Here is a 24,897-nt window from a genome sequence, read left to right on the forward strand (position 1 = left end):
AGGCATTCCAGGGTATTTCAGGAGCGTTCTATGAGTTTTCAAGAGGCTCTAGGAGCTTTCAGGGGGTCCCAGTAGCGTTCCAGAGTGTTCCATGGAGTTTCAGCGGCGCTCCATAGGGCTTGAGGGGTTTTCAGTTGGTCCCCCAGGGGCGTTCCAGGAATATTTCAGGGGATTCGTGGGCGTTCTATAGGACTTCAGGGTGTTTCATTGGCGCTCAAGTGTGTTCCAAGGTTTCAGGAGCGTTCAATTTCACCTGAATCCCTTGGAACAGTGTTGCCAGATGTATATATCATTAATTTGAACTGTAACCAACAAATCTGTTCAGTCATTTTGCTTCTATTTGTGATTAAAAGGATTTCAGTCAACCAGAGCTCTCTTAAAATGAAAAGTAATTTGGACACAACATACGAAAAAATTCGGAAAAAAAATCCACCAGACTCATACGTTCTTTAAGCTTGTTGTCTTCGAACTTGCCATATTGCTGTATGTAAAATGTTAAGCTACCAGAACCACAGCACGTGGTATCAATTAAGAATGGTAAATTTGAACTCAACCCAGACATTATACCATATTATCGGTTATGAATATTCGCCGGCGCTTCCCACCGCAGCAACTATCCGTCAGAGCCTCATCTGCAACCATCGTGGAACTATCTCATGCATCGCCGCACCGCCATAAAGCGCCTGTTTCCATGAAACGATCGTCCCTGCCGGTCACGTAACTTCTTACAATGCCCTCGCGATCGCCACACCATCAACACATCGCAACGACCTTCTCTGTTCAACCTCCCGCCGACGCCGCCGCCACCATCAACGTCTCACGTGTCGCTGCAAACGGACTCTCGATTATTCAAAATCAATATGCACAAAAGTAAAACATTCCAATCGATTATCCCGCAGGATCTGTCAACTAACCTCTCCCAGAGATCCCAACTTCTTACCTCCCTCGTAGAGCATCGTAGTCCTCTCTCTCGCTGCTGTTGCTTCTGCTACGTCTGTCGAGTGTGTGTAATCTAATGCATTTTAATCAGCGCCAGCCAGCAGAACGCGAACAGAACCCAACTCCGAACAAGTTCTGCATTTTTCTTACTTTTCGCTGACAAAGCCACCAACCTACGACGCTGCTACTGCTGCTGCATCACCTCCCGCGCGTGGAACCACTGCGATCCTCCTCGCATGTACAAGGGTAGAATAAATAAAACATCACCAGGCAGGAGGAGAGGGACGCCTCCCTGCCAACCCGCTCCCAGAAGGAACCAAGCATCGACACCAGAACAGAAATACAGGGGATGGCCAAAATGTTTGGGATAGGCAACTTTTTTTCTCTCTCAAAAAAATTCAACATGCTGTAACTTTTGATAGAGTGCATCAAATATTCTCAAATTTTAACTGTTTATTAACTTATTATATGTACATCAGTGGTACAAATTTGAGCTCGATTGGTTAATCTTTCGCGAAGTTATAACCGTTCTGGTAAAACACTATTTTTTAGACTACTAATTTTTGAGCTGTCATATCTCAGAGACCAGTGAACCGAATTGAATGGAATTTTGAACTTTTATCCACAATATATTAATGCTTGAAAATCATTGAAAACATGGGTACTTTTTAAACGTTGAAAAAAGTTATGATGGGATGACACTTTTTGGATTTTTTTGAAAAAAATGCATTTTTTTACATCAATGTCATAAAATTTTATGTTTGATATCCAAAGATTTTCTACTTCTGTTCATAAGATATCTGTAAAAAGATATATTAGAGCATATTTGGATTAAAGGAAGAACATGTTTAGTAATTTTTGTGCAGTACAGTAAATTTTACTCATTTTCCTCTAAATGGGTGAAAATGTCAAACCATCATAACTTTTTTCAACGTTTAAAAAGTATCTATGTTCTGATGAATTTTCAAGCACTATTATATTGTTGATAATCGCTCAAAATTTCATTCGATTCGGTTCACCAGTCTCCGAGATATGACAGTTCAAAAATTGATAGTCTTAAAAATAGTGTTTTACTAGATCGATTATAACTTCGCGAAAGATTAACCAATCGAGCTCAAATTTGTACCACTGATGCACATATAATAGGTTAATAAACAGTCAAAATTTGAGAAAATTCGATGCACTCTATGGAAAGTTACACCATGTTGAACTTTTTTGTGAGAGAAAAAAAGTTGCCTATCCCAAACATTTTGGCCACCCCCTGTAGTTTGCGAAGATGATGTTCCAAAATCGGGCGCGAAGTTTGTTGAGTGAGTGAGTGAGTGAAATAGCAAAAACCAAAACGCCAGCAGAAGAAGCGACGCGGTGAAACAAGCCCCCGCCGTCGCCGTCGAACCTAAAATTTAACCTTGGATTAAACATATCATTTTTTTTTTTGCTCGCTTACGGTTCGTTTGCAAATTCGCGATCTCTTCCACACACCGCGAAACACGCCAACACACGAGGAAGGCTGCCCTAAGCAAGCAGCCAGTAGTGTAGCGCGCACCTCGTGCGTGCCTCTCCGCTCCTGGCGACGCGTTTTATTCGCGCAGCTTTGACTCCCCGCGAAGTTCCGACCGACGGAGTGGTGTTCTTGATCGTTGTGTCATTTTCTATTCCTCGATCGCCGGCGCGGCGCGGCGGATCGACCGACCAACCAACTGTGTGTGGTGACTGACTGATTTTACATTCGCGACACATATTCTCGCGAAACGAGCCGGTGAGAAGCTGAAGAAGAAGAAAACAAAGAAGAGAATTTGCCAAAACCAACGGCGGCATCAACATTGGACGCGACGACAGAGGCAGCAGTAACGACGACAGCACAACAACCGAGAGTAAAACTTTGTTGTAAAGTTGAAGGTAATTCACTTCTGCTTTTTTTAATGCCCATCGCACATTTATTTTAGTTTTGTTGTTTTAATTTATCTATTTCGCATTCTCACGCGCGCACATTAGCGCGCTCCTGTGGGGTACGAAAGAGGTGCGGTGCGGAGGATGAAGCGACGCGATGCGTCGGTTGTCATGATGATCATGGTGGTTGTTGTCGAACAATAATTCGCCAATTGCTCAGCAAACGCATTTTATCGCAATAAATCAAGGAAAAACAACTTCTCGCCTGCTTTGCGTTCCAATTGTTTGGGATTTTACCAACAGCGCGCAGCCACGAGAAAAACGCAAAACAAGATTGATCTGGTTCAAATTCCGATGCGACACTTTTTTGAAGGAATTCTGAGGAATGTCAGTAAAAACTTATTGATGATGGCAACTGAATGTTTTGAATTCATAATGACTTACCTTACCAGTCAGACTAAGACCAGAGTGTCCTCCGCTGTACGTAGGAGCTTCCATGGCTGTTTGTCTCCAGTTCCGCACTCTGCGAAGGGTCCGCAAATCGTCCTTCACTTGATCGACCCACCTAGCTCGCTGCCCACCACGTCTTCTTGTACCGGTCGGATGATTCTCGAGAACCATTTTAGTCGGGTTGCTATCCGACATCTTGATGACGTGATCCGCCCACCGTAGCCTCCCGATTTTTGCGACGTCGACGAAGGTTGGTTCTCTTAGCAGCTGATGCAGTTCGTGGTTCATTCTCCAATTCTCGTCTTCGATCTGCACTCCTCCGTAGCTAATACGCAGCACATTCCGTTCGAAAACTCCAGGGGCGCGTTGGCCCTCTGCATGTAGGGTCCATGCTTCGTGCCCATAGAGGACTACCGGACTAATCAGCGTTTTGTAGATAGTTAACTTCGTGTGACGGCGAATTTTGTACGATCGTAGAGTTCTGGGGAGAGTCCAAAGAAAGCTTGATTTCCTGTCACAATGCGTCTCTGAATTTCTCTGCTGGTGTCGTTGTCGAACTACGCACATCAATCGACCCATCGTCGCCTTGATCAATTATATTAATTAATCAATTGTAGCTGGTCTCGATCGATTGAATCATACGCTGATCTATAATCGATGAACAAGTGATGTGAGGGCACGTTGTATTCGGGGCATTTCTGCAACAACTGGCCGTTGGCAAACATCTGATCCGTTTTAGTGCGTTCACCCATGAACCCAGCGCGATATTGCCCCACGAACTCTCTTGCAATCGGTGATAGACAGACAGCGGTGCGATCGGTGATTGCACGCAGCGCTCAGTATAATGATCGCGTGATAGTTCCCGCAATCCAATTTGTCGCCCTTTTTGTAGATGGGACACACGATACCTCCCATCCATTCCTCCGGTAATACTTCCTTCTCACAATTCTTGGTAATGACCCAGTGTAGTGCTAGGATCTAGGAACCTTTATTTATAAAATTTTCCCTGAATTCCGCTGTTGTTCCATGGGTTCCATTAGAAAATTCTCCAGAAATTTCTTTCGGAATGTCTTCCACAGATTTTTCTTGAATGTTCTTTAGAACATCTTCCATGAAACGCTATAGAATTTCCATCGGAATTTTCGTTGGATGGCCCTCCAGAAATTTCTCCAATCGATTGAGCCTCGAAAATCTCGAATAATTCTTCTAGAAAAGATTCCATTGAATTCCTTAAAAATACCTCCATAGTTTTCAGGATTCTGTTCAAGAATTCTTGCAATAGATCATTCACTTCTTCCGTTAAAACTTCTTTCAGCAACTCTTTAAGAAAATCAATGGTTCTTGCAGGAAATTCTCCGAAAATTTGTTTAGAAAATCTGCTACAGAGTCCTTCAGAAATTCTTTTAGGGACTCTTCTAGAAATTTACCTGGAGATTCCTTCAAATATTCCTTATGGAATTCCTCCATATATTTGTCTAAGGATCTACTCTAGGAATTCGGTATTTAAATCTAACAAGGTTTGTTTCAAAAACTCCTCCAGCGATTTTTTTTTTCAAAATTTCATCCAGGGATTCTTGAAGAAATTTCTCTAGATATTCCCTAAAGCATTATTTGTAGCTAAAGTTCTGGTTGGTGAAATTGATTCTCCTGGAATTCTTGCCGACCTACAATTATATGCTCCAGAGAGACCGCTTCGTACTAGGAACATTCTGTATCTCCCAGCTCGTGCAACGAATTATGCACTACATGACCCTATACGGTATATGTCGTCACGATTTAATGAGTACTACGTAGTGTTCGATTTTAACTGCTCTACCTTAAGCTTCCGACATCGGATTGAACGACTGCTGCATGAGGAGAATAGACGTCAGCGTTGATTATGATAGTTCGTAAGATATTCTTAGTATTTTAATTATTTGATTATTGTTATTGTGCTTGTGTATTGTGATTACTTATAGTAGGATTTTTTCCTGTTAATGTCAATGTTAGGAGTTTTTTTTTAATTATTTTTATTACTTTTTCATTAAGACATTTTGTCAGATGAAACATATAAATGAACATAAACATAATGATTTTCTTCAAGAATTCTTAAAGGATTCCTCCCCAAACTCTATCAGGGAGCATCCATTAAGTACGTCACGCCAAAATTGGGATTTTTCAACCCCCCCCCCCCTTCCTCCTTCGTACGGGTTTTTCCTATACCTAATACATTTGCTTGTCACACTTTAGAAACCCCCCCCCTTGGACCGTGACGTACTTAATGGATGGCCCCTCAGGAATAATTTTAGAAATTCCTCCAAGAATTGTTTGAAAGAAAACATCATCGAAAATTTCTTCAAGATTTCTTCCTTTAGAATCTCCTACAGGTATTTCTTTAGAAAATCTTTCAAACATTCATTAATAAAGTGGTTTCTTCAGATAATTTTCCAAATATTCCTTCGGAATGCTTCGTTTTGGTATTTCTTTAGTCGACCAAAGATTTGTTAAGGGTTTTTGTTTGTCTGGGGGTTTCCATTCCCACATGAACGTGTCCAGAAATTTCTTCAGGGTTTTATCCGGAAAATCCAGCAAGAATTCCTCCAGAGATTTTTGTTTTACTACTATTATTTAGGAATTGCTTCAGAGATTTCTGCAGGAGTTCATACAAAGATTTCTTCAGGATTTTCTTCCATGTTTATCTGACATCTCCTTTAAGGATTACTCCAATCATCCCTCTACGCATTCCTTAGAGAATTTATTTAAAAATAAAAAAAATCCTTACAAATTTCTACGGAAATTTATTTAGACATATCTCAAGAGTTTTTTCTAGGGGTTTTTGCAGAGTGTTATCTATGTGCTTCTCCAAGTGTTCTTTGAGGATAGTTATTTTGCAGAACTTCTCCAAGAATACTTTCAGAAAATCCACCAAGAATTTTATTGAAGGATTTCTCCAAGATGTTTTCTATAAATCCCTTGATATTTTGTTTTTGGGAATTCCACCAAGGGTTCCCCGGAAGTTTCTCCAGTTATTACTCCAGAAAGGTTTCAAGAATATCCTTCTTTGGATATCCTTCCACAGACTGAGTTTGATGTACTTCCTTATATTGTATTGAGAGACATTATAATTCCAGAGAATTCTTCAAAATTTTAGGGACTTTTTTGGATTTCAGCAAAGAATTTCTTCAAAAGTTCCCCCGTGCAGTTTTTTTATAAATCATTCAAAAAATGTGTTTACAAATCCTACGGGAAATGCTTCGGAAATTCTTCCTACGGTTTCTCCAGAAATTCCATGAGATACAGAAACTCCTACATAAGGTTTTTTTCCTGAAATTTCTCTTGCGGTTCCATTAGAAATGTCTACTGAGATGCCTTCAGAGATACCTACATAATTTGTTCAAGTATTTTTCTTAAGATTTTTCAACCGTTTTCTTCCAGAAATTGCTCAATTACTGATTTTTTTAGAGGAATTCCTGAAGCAATTTTTAAGAAATTTCTAGAGAATTGTTTCAGGCAATCCCTTAAAAACCCTGAAATTCTTGTGTTTTTTTAGGAGTTTTTGGATATAAATACCTGAAGGAATTATTGGAGAACATTCTGAAGTTCTAGAGGAATTTCAAAAAAAAACAGAGATAATCCCTGAATGAATGAAGTAATATCTAAAATAAAAAATCTAAATTTCCTAAAGAAAACCTTTGAGGAATATCTGGAAGAATTTCCGAAATCTTCCTAAAAACAAAATTTCCGGAATTGTATCTTTTAGAGAAACGTTAGGAAGAATTCCTGGAGAAACCCCTGAAGATATTCCTTAAAGTATTTTCGGATAAATCTCGAAGTAAATCTCCTAAAAAAACAATTCTGACAATATTTTTAGAGTAATCCCTCAGAAATGTTTGAAGAAATACTTAAGGGAATACAAGCATCAATTTACACTACCCGTCAAAAGTACGGACTCACAAAAAGTATTGCAACAATATTGCATAACCCTGACTCACCTCGATATCTCCAAAACTAAAACACCTACAAAAATACCGGCTCCAGAAAAGTTGTTGCTTCTGAGCTTCTAAATAACTTAGCTGAAGACAGCATCTTTGTAAGTCCTCAGGTTTTGGAGGCATCGAGGTGATGCAATATTGTTGCAATACTTTTTGTGAGTCCGTACTTTTGACGGGTAGTGTAAGTGGCAATCCTTGCAGGATTTTCCTTAAGAATCCCTTGAGGAATTTCTTATGGAATTTCTTAGGAAACATGTGGACACGTTTCAAGATAATTTTTTATGAGAAATTCATTGAAGAAATCCTAGCGATAATTCCTGGGGGGATTTCTGAAAGAATCCCTGGGGGAATTTTTAAAGAAATGTATAAACAGGGATGCATTCTGAAGGGATACTAAGTTGAATGTTTATATGAATTGTTACTGAAATCATTCTAAGAAATCATGCGAAAATTCATTCATTCATTTATTTAATTTTTTTACATCTAATTCAAGTAAAACTGAGTCAACAAAATGTCTCCATAAATCACCCTCCATCCTCCGTCACGCCCAATAATGCTCGCCTAGTAACGCTCCATCTGGTTCACCCATTGTGCTCTTTGCGCCCCACACCTTCTTGTGCCAACCAGATCAGTCGCAAACATCAATTTTGTAGGGATGTTGTCCGGCATTCTTTCAACGTGCCCTTCCCACCGTATCCTTCCGGCTTTGGCCAGTGGCATGGGGTGGGCAGCAGCTATAGTGCTGCTAATAAAACAAAACAAAAAGCCGTTCGTCGGATCACTAGTCGGTAATTAATCAATAACTTTTTCCACAAGCATACAATCGTTTTGTGGTCTTCGAAGGAAAGTTTCATAAATGATTTTTCTACAAGAAGCGTTGATCGATTTGAATTAAGGAGACAAAGGGCGACTTCTGGGATTGTTTGTTTGAAAATGTAACTTTTCCCATAGTAAAACCTATGCAAACTTTGAACCGCTTGCGCTAAATTATAGTTTCGCCGATTGCGCTGAAATTTTGCACAGTTGATATGGGACCTAAATGGAATCAAAAAAGTCGACTGGAGCGAGAATTTGATGTTTGTCCCATACTATTGGCCACCTTGTGGATGCTGGGTTCGCCGTAAAGTGCAGCGAGCTCGTAGTTCATCCTTCTCCGCCACACATTGTTCTCCTTCGCACCGCCGAGATCGTCCCTAGCACGCGTCGCTCGAAAACTCCGAATGCTTGCAGATCCTCTTCGTACATGGTCCATGTCTCGTGTCCGTAGAAGACCACCGGCCTTATAAGCATTTTGTACATGGTTCATTTTATGCGGGGGTGAATCTTTTTAAACCGCAGCTTTCTCTGGAGCCCGTAGTAGGCCCGACTTCCGCTGATGATGCGCCTTCGAATTTCACGACTCACGTTGTTGTCAGCCGTCAGTAAGGATCCGAGGTAGACGAATTCCTCCACAATCCCGAAGGTATCCCCATCTATTTGTGATACTACTACCTAGACAGATCCGGTGGTGTTTGGTTCCACCTACCAGCATGTTCTTTAGTTTTGACGCATTCATCATCAATCTGACCTTTGCTGTTTTGCGTTTCAGGAGGGTGTATAGATCTTCCACCGTTCCAAGTGTGCTGGCGATAATGTCCGTGTTTTTGGCGAAGCACACAAATTGACCGGATTTTGTGAAAATCGTTCCCCGGCTGTTGAGCCCGGATCGTCGCATTACACCTTCCAGTGCGATGTTGAAGAGTAGGCATGTGAGTCCGTCACCTTGTCGCAGCCATCGGCGAGATTCGAATGAACTGGATAGTTCACCCAAAACCCTTGCGCAGTTCTGCACACCGTCCTTCGTTGCTTTGATCAGTCTAGTCAGCTTTCCAGGAAAGCCGTTTTCGTCCATGATTTTCCATAGCTCTGTGCGGTCGATACTACCGTATGCTGCTTAGAATTCGATGAACAGATGATGCTTTTGGACCTGGTATTCACGGCATTTCTGAAGGATTTGCCGTACGGTGAAGATCTGGTTCGTTGTCGTCCGGCCGTCGATGAAGCCGGCTTGATAAATTCCCTCGATTCATTCGTTTTAGGTGACTGACGACGGAAGATGATCTGGGATAGCACTTTGTAGGCAGCATTCAAAACGGTGATCGCTCTGAAGTTCTCACATTCCAAATGGTCGCCTTTCTTGTGAATGGGGCAGATTACTCCTTCCTGCCACTCCTCCGGTAGCTGTTCGGTTTCCCAGATGCTGATTATCAACCGATGCAGACATGTGGCCAGCTTTTCTGGACCCATCTTGATGAGTTCAGCTACGATCCCTTGATCGTAAAAATGGCATGAATGACATATGACAAAACTCCAAAAAGTTTCGTTTCAAAAAAAATACAAGAATAAATATTCATTTAGTACAGATGTGCTGGGACAACTCGTATAAAGCGATTGCCAATTAACCATTGACTAGCTCCAAACCCAGCCAGAAATTATTTTAATTATTCATAACTCGTTCCACCGAAAAAAAAATACACAAACTTCACAACGAATCCCATGCCCACCGTCCTACACGCGCTTTCGTAGATCCAGACCCGAGCTCGCAAAACCTTCACCGCGCGGAATGATCTCATCGACCTCTGCCTCCCACACTATACATCTCCCCATCAGGCAGGCAGGCAGCCAGGCAGGGCCCATATAAATATGGGTACGAAATGGTGGTGGTTGGTACGAGAGTTCCATTACGCCCGATGAACGATTATCACACCTTCCCGACCCGCGCGCCGGGCGCCCGCGGTTCTACCCTCCGATGCCGATGTGCGTTAAGAAATTTTTGTTTTCCTGTTCCCTTATTGATGTAAAGTGCCTCCTCGGCTGCCCGCCGGCAGCCGCCGGCCACCGGCCGACAGGCCCAAGTCCGCATTCGAGGGTTACCTCGTCGGGAGTCTGACCATCATTAGTGGAAGTGGTGGCAACGGTTCGCACACACTCTTCCTACCCAGCCTTCGATACCTTGTTGGTTGGTTGGTTGGGGTCGCGTGGGTGAGTTTAGGCATGAGGCAGTCAGTACCGTCTACAGGAAATTTAAAAATTCAGTGAATGCTTCTCGGTTCGAAGGAATAAGGGACGACACAACCAGCAACGCTGGAATAAATTGGCCGCTGCTGGCCGGTTAAGAATCATTAAAGAATTATTTCGTTTAATGCGTTATTCGTATCCGAGGTTTTTTTTTTGCGTGGATTTGCGGGGCTCAGATTGTGCACTAGCAGCTCCAATGCACAATGGGATTTGAGCCGAATTTATGAAGGCCAAAATGTTTACTCCGTTCGTTTTAAATATATAACTTGGTCATATAATTCAGCATTATCGGTACGGATTCGAGGCCAACTCTGAGTCTAACAGGTTTCAAAAAACCCTTATGGCGAATACAGCAAAACTGCGGAAAATACATGACTTCCCCTATATTTAATCTATTTTTTTTAAATCAATGTCAACTTTATATTTATTCCATTTTTACCAATTTTCAACTTTTTTTGTTTGTCTCGATCACGAACGGCTAGTGTCACCCAGCATTTAGTTCCCATGGTGCTGAGGAGTGCGAGTGAGTTCGATTCCCGTCGCAACTGTCAGCGTTGTGCTTCCTTCAAAGAGCGAATACAGTGGGGTTCCGATTTTGGCAACAAATTATTTATTTTCAGTTGCCAAAAACGGAAACGTGCTAAAAACGGAATCTTTTCTCGTCAACATTTTTTTACATTTCTCTGTTTGTAAATAATAACATAATATGCCTAGTTACCATTATGGAATCATTCGACGATCTAACCCCGGAAAAATTAGTTTGATCATATTTTCGTAGAACAGTTTGTAGCCTCATCACACTGCTACAAATGAATGGATCTCTAAAATCAAATATCCTTATGCGTGTAGCTAGGAATGTTTATTACTTTTTTGAAAAAAGTATACCATCAAGGCACCATTCACCGTGGATCTAAGAGGATTCGGGGCAAATAAGGGCTGTCATTTGACACCAGTCTTATGAACATTGTTGGTGCCGCTTTTATTTTCATTATAGGTTAAAATTAAAGCAATATCCACAGAAGTAGGAAAATTTTCACAAAATTTGGTGATATAGTACAATTGGCAAAGGGTAGTAGGGTCGCCTAATTCCGTGGTAGGTCACCATTCACCGTGGTAGTAGGGACCCATTCACCGTGTATGAGAAATTTTATTCTACTTTGTTTAAAAATGATCAAAACAACCCAGCCAAGGGAATTTTCTTCGTTTAAATTCATTTCAAGTAATAACTTGCAAGATTTTATTAGAAAAACGAATGTTCAAATTTTCGATTTTTTCTAGGTATATGGGAGAATATGGGGCACGGTGAATGGAGACCATTGATTTTTAGGGTACCCATTTACCGTGCCTTTTTTGTTTCAAATAAAAAGTACGAGTAATCGTACTTTCTTGTTAAACTTACTTCGGTAATGCAAAATACATACCTGATATGTGAATTTAATTGCTTCTTGGTGGAATAAAAACGTTACTACATTTAGTTTATCGCTTAAATCACCTTAGCGCAGTTTTCGTTTTTTACTATGAATTCAGTAAACGAGCAGAAACCCGCTTCATGCAAACACACTCTAGTGTCAAAATGATACTTTTAAATGTTTCTAATGAGCGTTTTGACATGGTAACAATACATTAGTGTTGTATTGGTGAAATTGAAGGGAAATTGTCATATTATTCAATCATAATATGGAAATAATGAAACAATATTCGAAGGCACACGGTGAATGGCGCCTTGACGGTACATTCTATGTGAACTCTTTTCATAAATGTCCTTTGTGCAATTTATAACCGCATTAGTGACGTTAAAACGCCTTTAAACAGGGGTTTCCAACCTTTTTGAGGTGGCGACCCCCTTTAAGCATTCTCAAAACATCTGCGGCCCAATGAAAATTTTTAGAAAAAAAAAATATGAATTAAATGAACGACACCGAGTTTTTTGGGTACAGTGATGTAGCCAGGAATTTATTATGGGAGGGATTTTCGACGATCAATGATACATTTTTTTATTCGGCACTCTTATTTCGTAAACAATGATGTCACGTACATTCAATTTGAGACGTAGCTGGAAAATAGCGGCGCAGCCGAAAATTTTTTCTTCAAAAGACGTTTTATACTGAAAATTTGTTCCTCAAATTGTGGCTTTTGGGGGTGGCGGTATACAAAATTAAAAATTGGTATAATTTGCACAAAATAGAATGAAATTTTAACAATTTTTTGGTAACATCGCGGCCCCCTGGACTGGCTTCACGGCCCCCCAGGGGGCCGCGGACCACCGGTTGGGAACCCGTGCCTTAAAAGCATTGACTCTATGATTATGTGGATTTTAGATATTAACTGCTTCTCAGAGACTTAACAGGTAGTGTTTTTAGGAAAGAATGACAAACAGAACAGTGAATAATACACTGTAGAAAATTTTGACGTAAAATGTTGCATACAGTTGAGTAAGGCCTTAAAAAATATGGCCTTGTTTGCCAGGAACGAAAGTGTTAAAATTAAGTTGTAAAGTAAAGAGGCAGCATTTACGTTGTCGCAAAAATAGGATCATTCGTGAAAGATAAAAAAACACGAACATCATGAACAAATTCCCCCAGTCTACACAAGACCGCATACTATACAGAATGGGACAACATAAATGAAAAAAAAAAAATGGCAGACATTTAATTGGTGCATGTCCACATATTCATCATCCCATTCATCAACAATTGCAAACATTACGTCAGTTTGGCATTTTGTACCCAATGATAAAATTTATTAAAGGAACAACAACTTTCTCGAAATTCTAAATGAAATTTCTGATTTATTTCGTAACATATTCTGTGGATAATGTTCACAAATTTAACAGGAATTGCTGAATAAATCCCATCTTGTGATATTTTGTGAAAACTCTGACAAAATTTCTGCAGGTGTTTCTAAAAAATGAATCTTGTGGATTTATTCCCATTCGCAGCGAAATTCATGTGTACATTCATATAAAAATCTATGGTATTCTCGAAAAGAGCCATACAGACTAAACGACATAGAACAGCGAACACCAAGTTGACAGAGACCAGTACTCAACAAGCTTCAACTAAAGAAACTGTTGTTCAGCTACTTCTGTTTTTTTAAGGTATGCCTATGAACCATTTGGACATCCTGGTTAAACTTGTAAATTTTTGAAAGCCTCTGATGAACTTATTTGAACATTTCCTTGATGAATTCTGTGAGGAATGAATGAGATTTTTTAAATACCTATTTCTAGATGACTGGAGATATTAACAGAGCTAAACAATTAGCCAAAATTTATCACTATTAGACAAATAATGAGGTCGTGCCCTTAAAGATTATGAAATGATTCCCTCAAAGCAATTTTCCACCAAATTCTCTAATGCAAAATACCCTCAGCGGACCCTTATGCTCTCAAGGACAACACTTTCGGGTTGTAAGTAAATGGTCAGAGATTTAATTCCCAGCCCTGCCACCAACAACTTTTAGACAAGCCAAAATTATTTAATCTATCGTCTCTACCCTAAGCAATTGCTCTTACGAAAGGATAATTCGATAACGCCCCTGGACTACATTACTGTCTACTGGACTGACAACCAATATTGACAACAATATGAACAAAATACCGCGTACTCATTGTTTTACCGTCGTCAAAAGTAGTAAAGAAAGCAGTACCGAAGCTATTAGAGAATCATCGAAGAGAAGTCGACGATCAGATAAGCCCAAATGAAAAATCATTGACGAATTGTGGTTTTATCAACATTCTGGAATAAATCTTAAAAGGTATTTAAAACCCCCAAAAATTCATAGGTCCTTTGTCCTGCCCATGCTATTGAACGTGGTCGTACCTCTGACTCCAAACATTTCTTTAAGCATATTTTCATTGATGCCGTCAAAATCTGATGGAATCTTTCTTATGAGATCTACCCGAATTCCTTCAAAAACTGAGGAAATTATTAAAATTGTATTTTAAGAATTGAGGAAATTGTTAGAATGTGTTTTAATCAAAATTCCTAAGAGAATTATCAGAACCTAAACCAGAACCAAAACTTTCTCTAAAACATCATGTTTAAAGTATCGATGGGAAATCATAAGCTGAAAATTCTCGATGACTAACAACTACTCCGAGATGTTTTCTCGACATTTTCCCGATGGATTCAAATTTCCGAGCTTTTTTACATGTTTTTCCTAAATTCCCGACAGAGATACATTCAGCAATAAACTGGAACATGTTATTAGGTATATTCCCGGCCATTATTCCTCGAACATTTTCAGTCATGCATTCTAAAGATTCTTTGAAAGTTTTGATTTTTTTTAGTAAGTGTAAGTAACCTAGATTTCTTTTTTTTTCATTTTTCAAAAACTGTTCCATTCCTGCCGGAATATTTTTTCAGTATTTCATTCAGGACTAACATGCAAAACCTGTATAAGCTGCAAGAATTTTACACGTTTATTCACTTGGATACTCTTTCAAGAAATCCAATGCATGAATTCTGTCAGAACTCAAAAATCTTGCAAGAAAGTTTTTTTTATTATTATACTTGGAGGAATACACTCCTGACTTCAAGCAGAAAGTTTTATTAAAGTGTATTTTTTCATTCGGTTAAATGAGTATAAAATTAAAAAGTAATTTAACGACTCACTTAAAGTGCAAGTTTTCGGTAATGCCAATCCTTGTGGTCAATTATGATTTTCAAATAACTCAACGTACACATGTGCGTTAAATAGGGAAAAAATCCACAGCTCAGGTGGGATTTACACGGCATTTTAGTTGTCATAAGATGATATAGATCGATGAGATTTGAATTAGCTACATAGGACGAGCAGACATCTTCAATGTGTGAGTTTCGAGTCTATTTTTAGGTGAGAATGGCGCCTTCTACGTCAGGTTGCAGGTAGAGGTGTGCGCCGCCGCGCCACGCCGGCGCCGCCGCCGATTTTCGATTCACGCCTCCGCCGCCTATTATTTTTCGGCGCGCCGTCGCTTACGTCGCCGAGCTCCAATTTTCTACGCCGGTCTCAAAAACGCATTGATGAATTATATTATTTCTTAATTTATTCCATTACAATATTTCAAGCAATTCATTGGAGTCATCTGCATACATAGCATTTGTAAGGTCGTTTTCAGCGGTGGTCCATTGTTTTAGTTCTAAAAATTTGGAACGCTAAAATATGTAGATCAAATCACACTCAGTTCCACCCTCCACCGGTAGTTGTTCTAAATTCTTAACTTCATATGTCGCGTGAACGATGTTCCAAAAGTGAAAGAGATTGTCCTTTGAATTAAATCGAGTTCACAAAGATACCAGGGGTTCCTGAAGATAACTGATGGCTGAAGAAGAGATGTAGGGATACCGAAGATTGAAGAAAATGCTAGTGATTCTGAGAAAATGTTTTTTGTCGTGTTCATCTCCAGAAGAGATGAAATATCTCCAGCAATTTGAGGATTCTTCTAGAAGTTTTGCCAAGAATTCCGCTAAAAGTTCCTCCGGGAACTCTAGAAGGTCCTTCGGGAAATCCGTTCATTGCTACAGAAGTTTCTCTGAGACTTTTTGTAGTACTTCCTCTAGAAATTCCTCTAAGAGTTACTCCAGGTATTATTTTAGGAGATCCTCAGGGAATTCCTCTAGAAGTGTTTCCTGGGAATTCCTTCAGGAAATCGTCCGGCAATTCCTCTAGGAGCACCTCCGGGAATTCTTCCACGAGTTTTTCAACGAGTTTATTCGGGAGTTCCTTAACGAATTTCTACGGATATTCCTTTAAGAGTTCATAGAAATCGCAGTTTCTCTTGTAATTCCTCTAGGAGTTCTTCCGAGATTTTTTTCTGGAAGTTCCTGTAGCAGTTCCTCCTGGATTTCTTCCAGGAGTTTCTTTAAGAACTCTTCCGGAAATTATTCCAGAAGTTTCATAGAACATTGCTTTAGAAGTTCCTTGTAAGAGTTTCACCGTGACTTTCTCTAAAGTTCTTCCGGGAATTCGTCTAGGAGTACTTCCGGGAATTCGAATATCTTCGGGAACATTTTTACGACTTCCACCGGGAAGAAGTTCCCCAAGCAATTTTATAACGATTTGCTCTATAAGTTTTTTTTCTAGATGTTGCACTGGGTATGCCAAGAGTTTCCTTCGAAAAGAAAATTCCTTTAAGAATTTCCCCGAAAGTTCCTCTAGAAGTTCTTCCGGAAATTCCTCTAAAGTTCCGGGAACACATCCAGGAGTTTCCCCGAACGTTCTTCTATGAGTTCTTCCTGGAATTTCTCTAGAAGTATCTGAGTCCATCCGGAAATTCCCCTACGAGTTCTTCCGGGAATTTCTTCACGAATTTCTTGGGAATTCTTCTAGGAGTTCCATCGAGAATTTGTCTAGAACTTCTCTCAGGAATTTATGTAGGAGTTCATCCGGCAATTTCTTTAGAAGTACCTCCGGGAATTCCTTTACGAGCTCCTCTATGAGTTCCTTAGGGAATTTCTTTACGCATTTCTTCAGGAATTGCTCTAGAAATCCGACTGGGAATTCCTCAAGAAATCCTTTAAGAGTTCATCCGAAAACTCATCTAGGAATACATTTGGTAATTTCTCTACGAGTTCTTCCTTGAATTCCTTGCTGAATTTCTTCAGCAATTTCTGTAGGAGTTCCTCCAGAAATTCTTCCAGAGGTTTTCCGGCAGTTACTTTACTAGTTGCTCTAAAAGTATATCTGAGAGTTGCACAACGAATGCCCGGAATTTACACCGAGAATTCTTCTATGAGTTCCTCCCCGGTGATTCCCCTGAGTTCCTTCGGAAATTGTTTAAGGAGTTCTTCCGTGAATTCCACTGAGATTTCCTCCGACAATTCCTCTTAGAGTTCCTCCGGCAATTTCTCTAAGAGTTCTCCTAAGATTTTTTTCCGGATTTTTTCCAAGAGTTTCCTAAACGTTCCTCTAAGGGTCTGTTACAATTGGAGAATTAAAATTAATTATCACTTAAATTTGACAGTTCGATAATTATTTCCTTAGGAAACTGTCAAGTTAAAGTGTCGAACTGTCAAAATTAAGTAAACATTCATTTTAATTCACCAATTGAAACAGACTCTAAGAGTTCATTAGGGGATTATTTTACATGTGCTTTTGGAAATTCGATTAGGAGTTCATCCAGGAATGCTTCTAGGTGTACCTACAGGAATGCCTCTACGAGTTCCTCTGGGAATGCTTTTAAGAGTTTATTCGGAAATTCCTCTAGAAGTTCCACCGGGAATTCCTCTAGAATTTCTTCCGGGAATTCCTCTCTCTCTCTCTTCTTGGCGTAACGTCCTCAGTGGGACAAAGCCTGCTTCTCAGCTTAGTGTTCTATGAGCACTTCCACAGTTATTAACTGAGAGCTTCCTCTGCCAATGACCATTTTGCATGTGTATATCCGTGTGGCAGGCACGAAGATACTCTATGCCCAAGGAAGTCAAGGAAATTTCCTTTACGAAAAGATCCTGGACCGATCGGGAATCGAACCCGTCACCCTCAGCATGGTCATGCTGAATACCCTTGCGTTTACCGCCTCGGCTATATGGGCCCTTTTCCGGGAATTCCTATAGGAGGTCATTCTGGATATTTTGTTTTGGCAGCTTGAAAACAATTATTTTTCAAAAAACATGTGAAAATAAAAAAAATAAAGAAACCATAACTACACACTAAGAATAAATCGCAGAACTCTGTGGAATTTCACCGAAATCTCAACAGCAGAATTTTCGGTAAACTGTTCGGTGAATTTTTGGTTCACCGAACGTACTGTAAAGTATAAAAATGCTCATTTGTCAATTTCACCGAACATTTCGGTGATTTGTTTTACAGATTTTAGGTGGATTCGTCGTTTATTTTTGTAGGTTTCACAGAGTTTTCGGTGGATTTACAGAAATTCAGTAAAAATCGCAGCGTGCGGTGAAAGTAGTTATGTTTACCGACATAATGTAGAAATTTCACTGAATTTTGTAATTTGTTTGCTCTTACCGAATTTTCAGTAAAATTGTGACAGTTGAATTGGGAAACTTTGAATTCACAGAAGATCTGTTGAACATGTTTCACAGCTTTGGTACGGTGAATTCTTTCACCGAATTTTGCGCGATTTATTCTTAGTGTGTATGAACATTGCATCTTCAACATGATGAATTTCTAAAAAATAAAACACTGATATTGATTAACGGGATTGAAATAAAAATAAAAATTATGGCCACGCCGTTTCACGCCGCCGCCGCCGAAAAAGTGCAAAACACCGGCGGCGACAGATTTCAAATCGGCGCACACCTCTAGTAGCAGGTCACTGTGGAGATGGGGAGGGAAGTGATGATTGCCATCGCTTGTTGCTAACGGACCGTGGTGTTAATTGCATCTGCACAAGTTCATACGGATTTCGGAGTGTTGTTGGGAAATGTTTATTTTTGGCATAGAGGTTCACGCGTTGGTGCGTGGGTGAAGCTGTGAAACGGCACAGTTCGCTTGGTTGCATGACTTGTAGGCGTTATACGCTAGATTTACACAGTGCTGTGGAAGGAAGGGAAACGGCTTTTTTTAGATGCTTATGTACAGAAGAGAGTACAGAGAACGTAGATAGAAAGATGCTAAGTAGAAGGAAAGGGACGAGCCAGGAATTGAACCTATGACCTTCTGCATATGAATCAGAAACGGTAGCGATATACCACCAAGCTCGTATAAAATAACAATTTTATGACACTGCATAAAAATTCAAAAAATAATTGAAATACCATTAGTAGTGCTATTGAACTTATCAAAAAAAAAAAAAAATCAAATGTTTCACCAAAAAATACCAAAAAAAGGACAGAACTGTCCCCAACCATTGTAAAATAAATAGTTATCAGAAATTTTTTTTCATCTATTTTTATTCTTCAAGTTAAGCGTACTACCCAGACAACCTGTTATTGTATAACGTGTTGCATAAGATGATAAAGTGGAGGACATATGCGAACATACCTCCATTTACTTAGGTACATGTAAAATGTACGCATATTGCCTCCATTTTAGCATCTTATAAAACATCTTATACGACCACTGGTTGACTGGGTTGCTAGGTCTTCTCACCTTACTGGAAACAGTGGTATTCTCACATACATACACATATGGTGATCGACAGTTTTTTGTATTTTTACCAACGAAAAACCCACTGTTCTGGGGATCAGATCACGTAGAAGTCGATTACTCTGACCGGTGGGTGCGACACTCAATTCGGCAATCAATACTTGGGGCCAAAACCAAAGAAAAGGTTCCAAGAGTGATTCCTTTTTTTGCGTATTCATCGGAGGGGGAGGAATTTTGGGTCCACCTCATACGAGAAGCCGCAACGTCAATTGGGGGAGCAGTGGGTAGTGTCGTCAGCTCACAACCTGGCTGTGGTGGTTGTTTGTTGATGGCCATGAAAAAAATAAGTAAAGAATAACCGTAACGACCCTCCGTGGGGGAGCGGCCGCGCGGCATGCCGAGGGGGAAACGTGCGCGCGTGTTCGTAGGTAGTGGGGCGCAAAAGGGAACGGCAAATTCGCGAGTTGCGCAAATATCTTTTGCGTGAAACGCCACATGCCTTTGCCTTGCTGCCATAGATATATATTTACATTGTATTGGGAGGAACGGTGGTCGGTGGGACACGGGTGGCGAAGAGAGAAAGAAACCGCGCGATGATTATGTCACAAGTCACAGGACAAATATCCGTGTAAGTTTAGAACTGTCGGCAAATGGTTTCGGGGTGAATTTGGTGGTGATGTGAGTCGAATTTAGGTCAAACGATCGCTTGTGGCAAAACATTCGCTAAATTCAGCTAAAGAGAACGTCATTATTAACCCTTTGTCTATACTTCGAGACACTTAGATTCGCTAGATGCTAGTACACAGGGTCAAATTTTTAACTCTGTGTACAGATCAATGCACAAACATCAGGTTTGACACGATCAGATTTTTATTAGTGAAAAACAGGTGGTCCTTCAATTCATTCCCAGTCAAATATTTGGCCTGTATACTTGTAACCTTAGATATTACTCGCTGGAGATTTTCGCTCGGGTTTGACTTTATCAGGGCACATATGGCCAAAACGTCAAGTAATGCCAATTTAATCGATGCGCTCAAAACCGACTCCGACATATTATAACTCTTAGAGAAAACCAAGTTGCAACACTAAAAATTAAGCTTTCCAATGTTACTGTATCACATTGACACCAAAAGATGACCAAAAGGTCAACCGTTACAAATACAGCACCTCTCTCCTAAAGTTCAAACAGCGAACTATGGGTTGATAAATTTAGTCAACAGACTTGCCTAGTGGCCACACTATCGCCGACCTTCCACTTTGGCGCATGATTGGCCAATTAGGCGCGGATGAAAATCCGTTCGCTCTGGCGCGAATAGCCTTCGCGCCAGCTAAATTATCCGTTTGCCGATTTCTTAATTCCCCTCACGATCGGGTCGTCGTCAGTGTCGCCTGTAAATCAAACTCTGGGACATCTACCGGTCAAGGAGACGCCAGACGTCGTCGTCGTCATCTAGTGATTAGAAAGTGTCATCCAACACCGCAGCGTGTCGTCGAATGACCGAAGCTCAAAAATGCATACAAAATCTGTCGAAATCTCCGAAGCTCGTGTTTAGCATATCGGTTCCAAAAAGAGTATCTATCATTATTGTGATCGTCCTCCTCCGCCAGGGCGCAATCACGTACACCCTCTGCCATCTATTTCGGACGTTTATCCTCCTTTCTTCCAAACTAGCAGCCAATCATTGACTATCTGTAATGCAATACCATTCAATGTCGATTCAATCGGACGACTTTCTACTTATTCCAAATTCTGCGCAGCCACCCGACAACCTTTATTATACCTAAACTGTGTGTACAGCAGTAGCGATCACTCCCTAGATGTGCGCTGAACCTCTCAGCGAGCGATAAGATGTAATTGGTGTATCGGCACCACTCGGGAAGTAAGGTGTTAACATCAACCATGGGAAAACGTCCGCAAACGATTCGGAAACCTGGGGTCATAAAATCGCCTTCAATTTTACGACGCCTGTATTACTAGCAAATGCAAATTTGGGCATGTCTTGAAGAGGTTGCATTTTATCTGTCCCCTCTGTGGTGAACAGCCTCCTCTAATTGACCATGGAATCGATAGCGATCGCGAGGGATCTTCAAGTCAAAAGCACACACGCGCGTGCACGTTTAGGAAAGGGTCTCCACGCGGAATATGTGATGATGCGAAACAGAAGGGGACGGCAACGTCGTCGTTGATCGCCATATTGCCTTCGCCTGGACGGGGGCTATTTCGGTAACAATCACCAGAAATCGGCGATTGGAAATGAGATATTTGCAAATATTTACATAATACAAACATTAAAATAATCGCGGACAGAATTGAAGCGTTAGCTCGGCGGACAAGTCTTCGTTTCATGGCGTGTGCAGTGAGGTTGGAGATTGTGGGTATGATGGAATCGGTGCTGGGCGATGTCAGTGTGATTTTTATAGATTTTCAATCTGATCATTTTAAAAATATTTCAATGAAATCCCACACTAGACTTGATTTAGAATTACTACAATCCAAAATAAGATACATGCAGCAGAACCCGCGAAGCCTCATCCGTTGGCTGTGTGTGCAACACATTCCACCCGAGATTCCTCGAGAAGATCTTTTCTATTTTTTTCCATTACTTCGGTAGATACTTTTCCTGGGGATCTTGTATTAATTTTCTGGATATTCCTGACTGAAATCTACACAATATTTATTCCGAAATTCCTTCTTATTTTCCAAGTATTTGCAAAATTTGCCGTAATTTATTCTTGTGAAATTCCTACAGAAGTGCCTCCAAGAATTGCTCCAGGAGTTCCTTGGGAAGTACCTGGAAGTGTTAGCTGCCGTCTCCGGATTGGCGATCCATAGCCTTAATCACTAGGCTAACTGGAGACTTTGATCCAAATATGCTTCTCGGAATTACTTCAGAAATTATTCGGAAATGCCTCTAGAAATTCTTCTAGGAATTTCTGAAGAAATTCATCCGGTACTTTCACCATGAATTCCACCAGGACTTCTTTCTTATATTTTTAGTGGGATTAATACAAAAATACCTCCGAGAATTCTTCATAGAATTCCCCCTAAAAGTCTTTCGGACTTCCTCAAGAAATTCATTCGGAAATTTATCCGGTATCTCCTCTGGGAATTCTTCCAGAAATTACTCTGGGAATTCTTTAAGAAATTCCTCAGTGAATTCCACCAGGACTTTTTCCTGGAATCAATCTAGAAATTCTTCCGGGAATTGTTCTAGAAAGTTCTCCGGTAATTCCTCCAAAAATAACTTAAGGAACTCCTCAGCAAGGTCCTCCAGTAACTCCTCCGGGCATTCCTTTAAACATTCCTCCGAGAAATCATCCAGAAATTCCTCTGGGGAAGAATTTCTTCCAAAATTTCTCTGCGAATTCTTCCAGAAATTGCTCTTGAAATTTTACAAAAAATAAACCTCCGAGAATCCCTCCAGAAATTTCTTCGAGATTTCCTTCAGAAATTTCTTCGGGTATTTCTCCAGAAATTTCACAGAGAATTTATCCAGATATTCCTTCAGGAATTGCCGAGAATCCAGATATTCCTCCAAGAAACCCCCAGAGAAATTTAATTAGAGAAACCTGAAAAAATTCCCGCAGGGAATCCTCATAAATTTCCCTCAGGTATGCCCCAAGACATTTCCACTTAGATTACTCAAGAAATTTACTCAGGGATTCTCAGGAATTTCCTCAGAGCATCATCAAGGAATTTCTTCAGGGAAAACTCATGAAATTTCCGCAGTGGTTATTTAAGGAAATTCATCTGGGATTTTTTGTAAAATTTTCTCAGAGAATTTAAAAAAAAATCCCTCAGGGATAGCTCCTGGAGGAATCATCGAAGGGATTTCTTCTGATGGAATGCTAAAAAAAAATCTTGGAGGAATTCCCGCAGCAATTTCTGGAGCAATCTCTGAAGGAATCTCTGAAAAGCACGGTGCCCCCACTGATCGTAATTATAAATTAAAAATGTCCATTAAAACTAAGTTAAGGGCTCAAATCCTACCAGTAAGCCATGCTATAAATCATATAAATGTCAGTTTAGTATGCTAATTAGGTTAATTCAGAAGTAAATATGAGTAATTATTGTAACGGCAGTAAATATAACCTAGCTAGAAACAACTTGGACCACTTTTTGGACATTTTTTGTAGGTATTGTTTAATTTAAGTGTGGAATATTTAGACATTTCTATGCTTAAAACATTTAATTAAGATTTCTCGAGATTCCTCCTAGTGTAACCGGGGTGGTTAAAGGACTGGTTCAAAAAATGAAAGATTATCATATTACCATGATACGCGGTACTGATCCCCTCTTTATTAAACTTATCACTTAAATACTAGTTAACATTATGCACCTCGCTCTCTATCTTTCTTCTCTCACGCTGAAGGTTTTGTTTTTGAAAAGACGAAAACAATTGTAAGTGGAATTTTGCGCGTGACCGTGAAATGAACTTTTGTTTATTTTAGTCAGCACAAACCGTATTACGAAAGTATAATGAAGCACTACAAATGCACATTAAAATATAACATATAATAGTGGAACCTTACAAATGCGTAATAAATTAAGACATCACACTTGGACAAACACAACACAGAACATATATTTTTCCCTGTTACCCTATTGGATAACATTTTCCAATGACAGGATGACGAGGTTTCATAAATGTTGTAGGTCCATCAGTCAATCCTATAATCGTATTTTCTCTGGCGGTTGCCTTTCGTTTGCAGCATTTGTTGCTTTCATAGCTTGAGTTTTGTCTAGGAATTTCTAATCCTAAGGGGGCACACCGATTCGGGTTTGATCACTAGAGTTCTATAACTTGAAGTCTGTGCCAGGGAAAGGTTTACATCTCCAGTACTTAATCGCGGCCCGAAATGGCCTGAATGTTGGCTATCGAAATTGGATTGCGGGTCTGCATTCTGCCAGAACCCTATAAATGTGCATTAATACTAGGGGAATGTTTACAAGTTAAAATACAACATTTAACACAAAAATAAAACTTGTAATATTGTGGAGCGGACCTGGTGTGGTGGTTAGAACACAAGACTATCACGCCGAGGACCTGGGATTGAATCCCACTCCCGACATACTCACAAAATGTGGGTTCTTCCTTCGGAAAGGAAGTAAAGCGTGAGTCCCGAGAACTAGCCAAGGGTTAAAAATCTCGTTAACACAGACAAAAAAAAACTTGCTCTTGAAGTGACTTCAAAAATATATGCAAAGAAGTGATACGTAAGGGACAATTGTGACGACTCGTGATGGAGTTAAGTCGGGTCGTCACACTAGGAATGATGTGAGAGGTGCAGAATGGGTATTATAGGATTCGAGCCCTTAACTTAGTTTTGATTTTTAAATAACTGTCTGTGGGGGCGTGTGAAGGAATCCCTGAAAGAATGGCTGAGGGAATCCCTGCAGGAATCCCTGGAGAAATCCCTGTAGGAAATCCCAGAAAGAATTCCTGGAGGTATCCCAGAAGGAATTCCTGGAGGAATCCCCGAAGGAGTTCCTGAAGGAATCCCTGAATGAATTCTTGGAGAAGTGACTTAGTCAGAAGTGATAGAAATAAAACATAGC

The 24,897-nt window shown here is 40.2% G+C and overlaps 1 protein-coding gene across 14 annotated transcripts in view; it reads left to right on the plus strand.

Moving 5' to 3' along the window:
- The window catches only part of LOC109422828 (sex determination protein fruitless), an 883,045-nt gene that overhangs the window by 648,416 nt on the left and 209,732 nt on the right, over window positions 1–24,897 (plus strand). The window contains exon 1 of one of the 14 annotated variants that reach the window (XM_029861695.2): window positions 2,364–2,838. The exons of the other annotated variants lie outside the window; for them this stretch is intronic. The gene's annotated coding sequence lies outside the window, so the exon portion shown is untranslated. Of the gene's footprint in view, window positions 1–2,363; window positions 2,839–24,897 lie in introns of those variants that run through there. 14 annotated transcript variants of the gene reach the window in all.

Source organism: Aedes albopictus, chromosome 1 (genome assembly GCF_035046485.1).
Source record: "Aedes albopictus strain Foshan chromosome 1, AalbF5, whole genome shotgun sequence".
Taxonomy (NCBI): domain Eukaryota; kingdom Metazoa; phylum Arthropoda; class Insecta; order Diptera; family Culicidae; genus Aedes; species Aedes albopictus.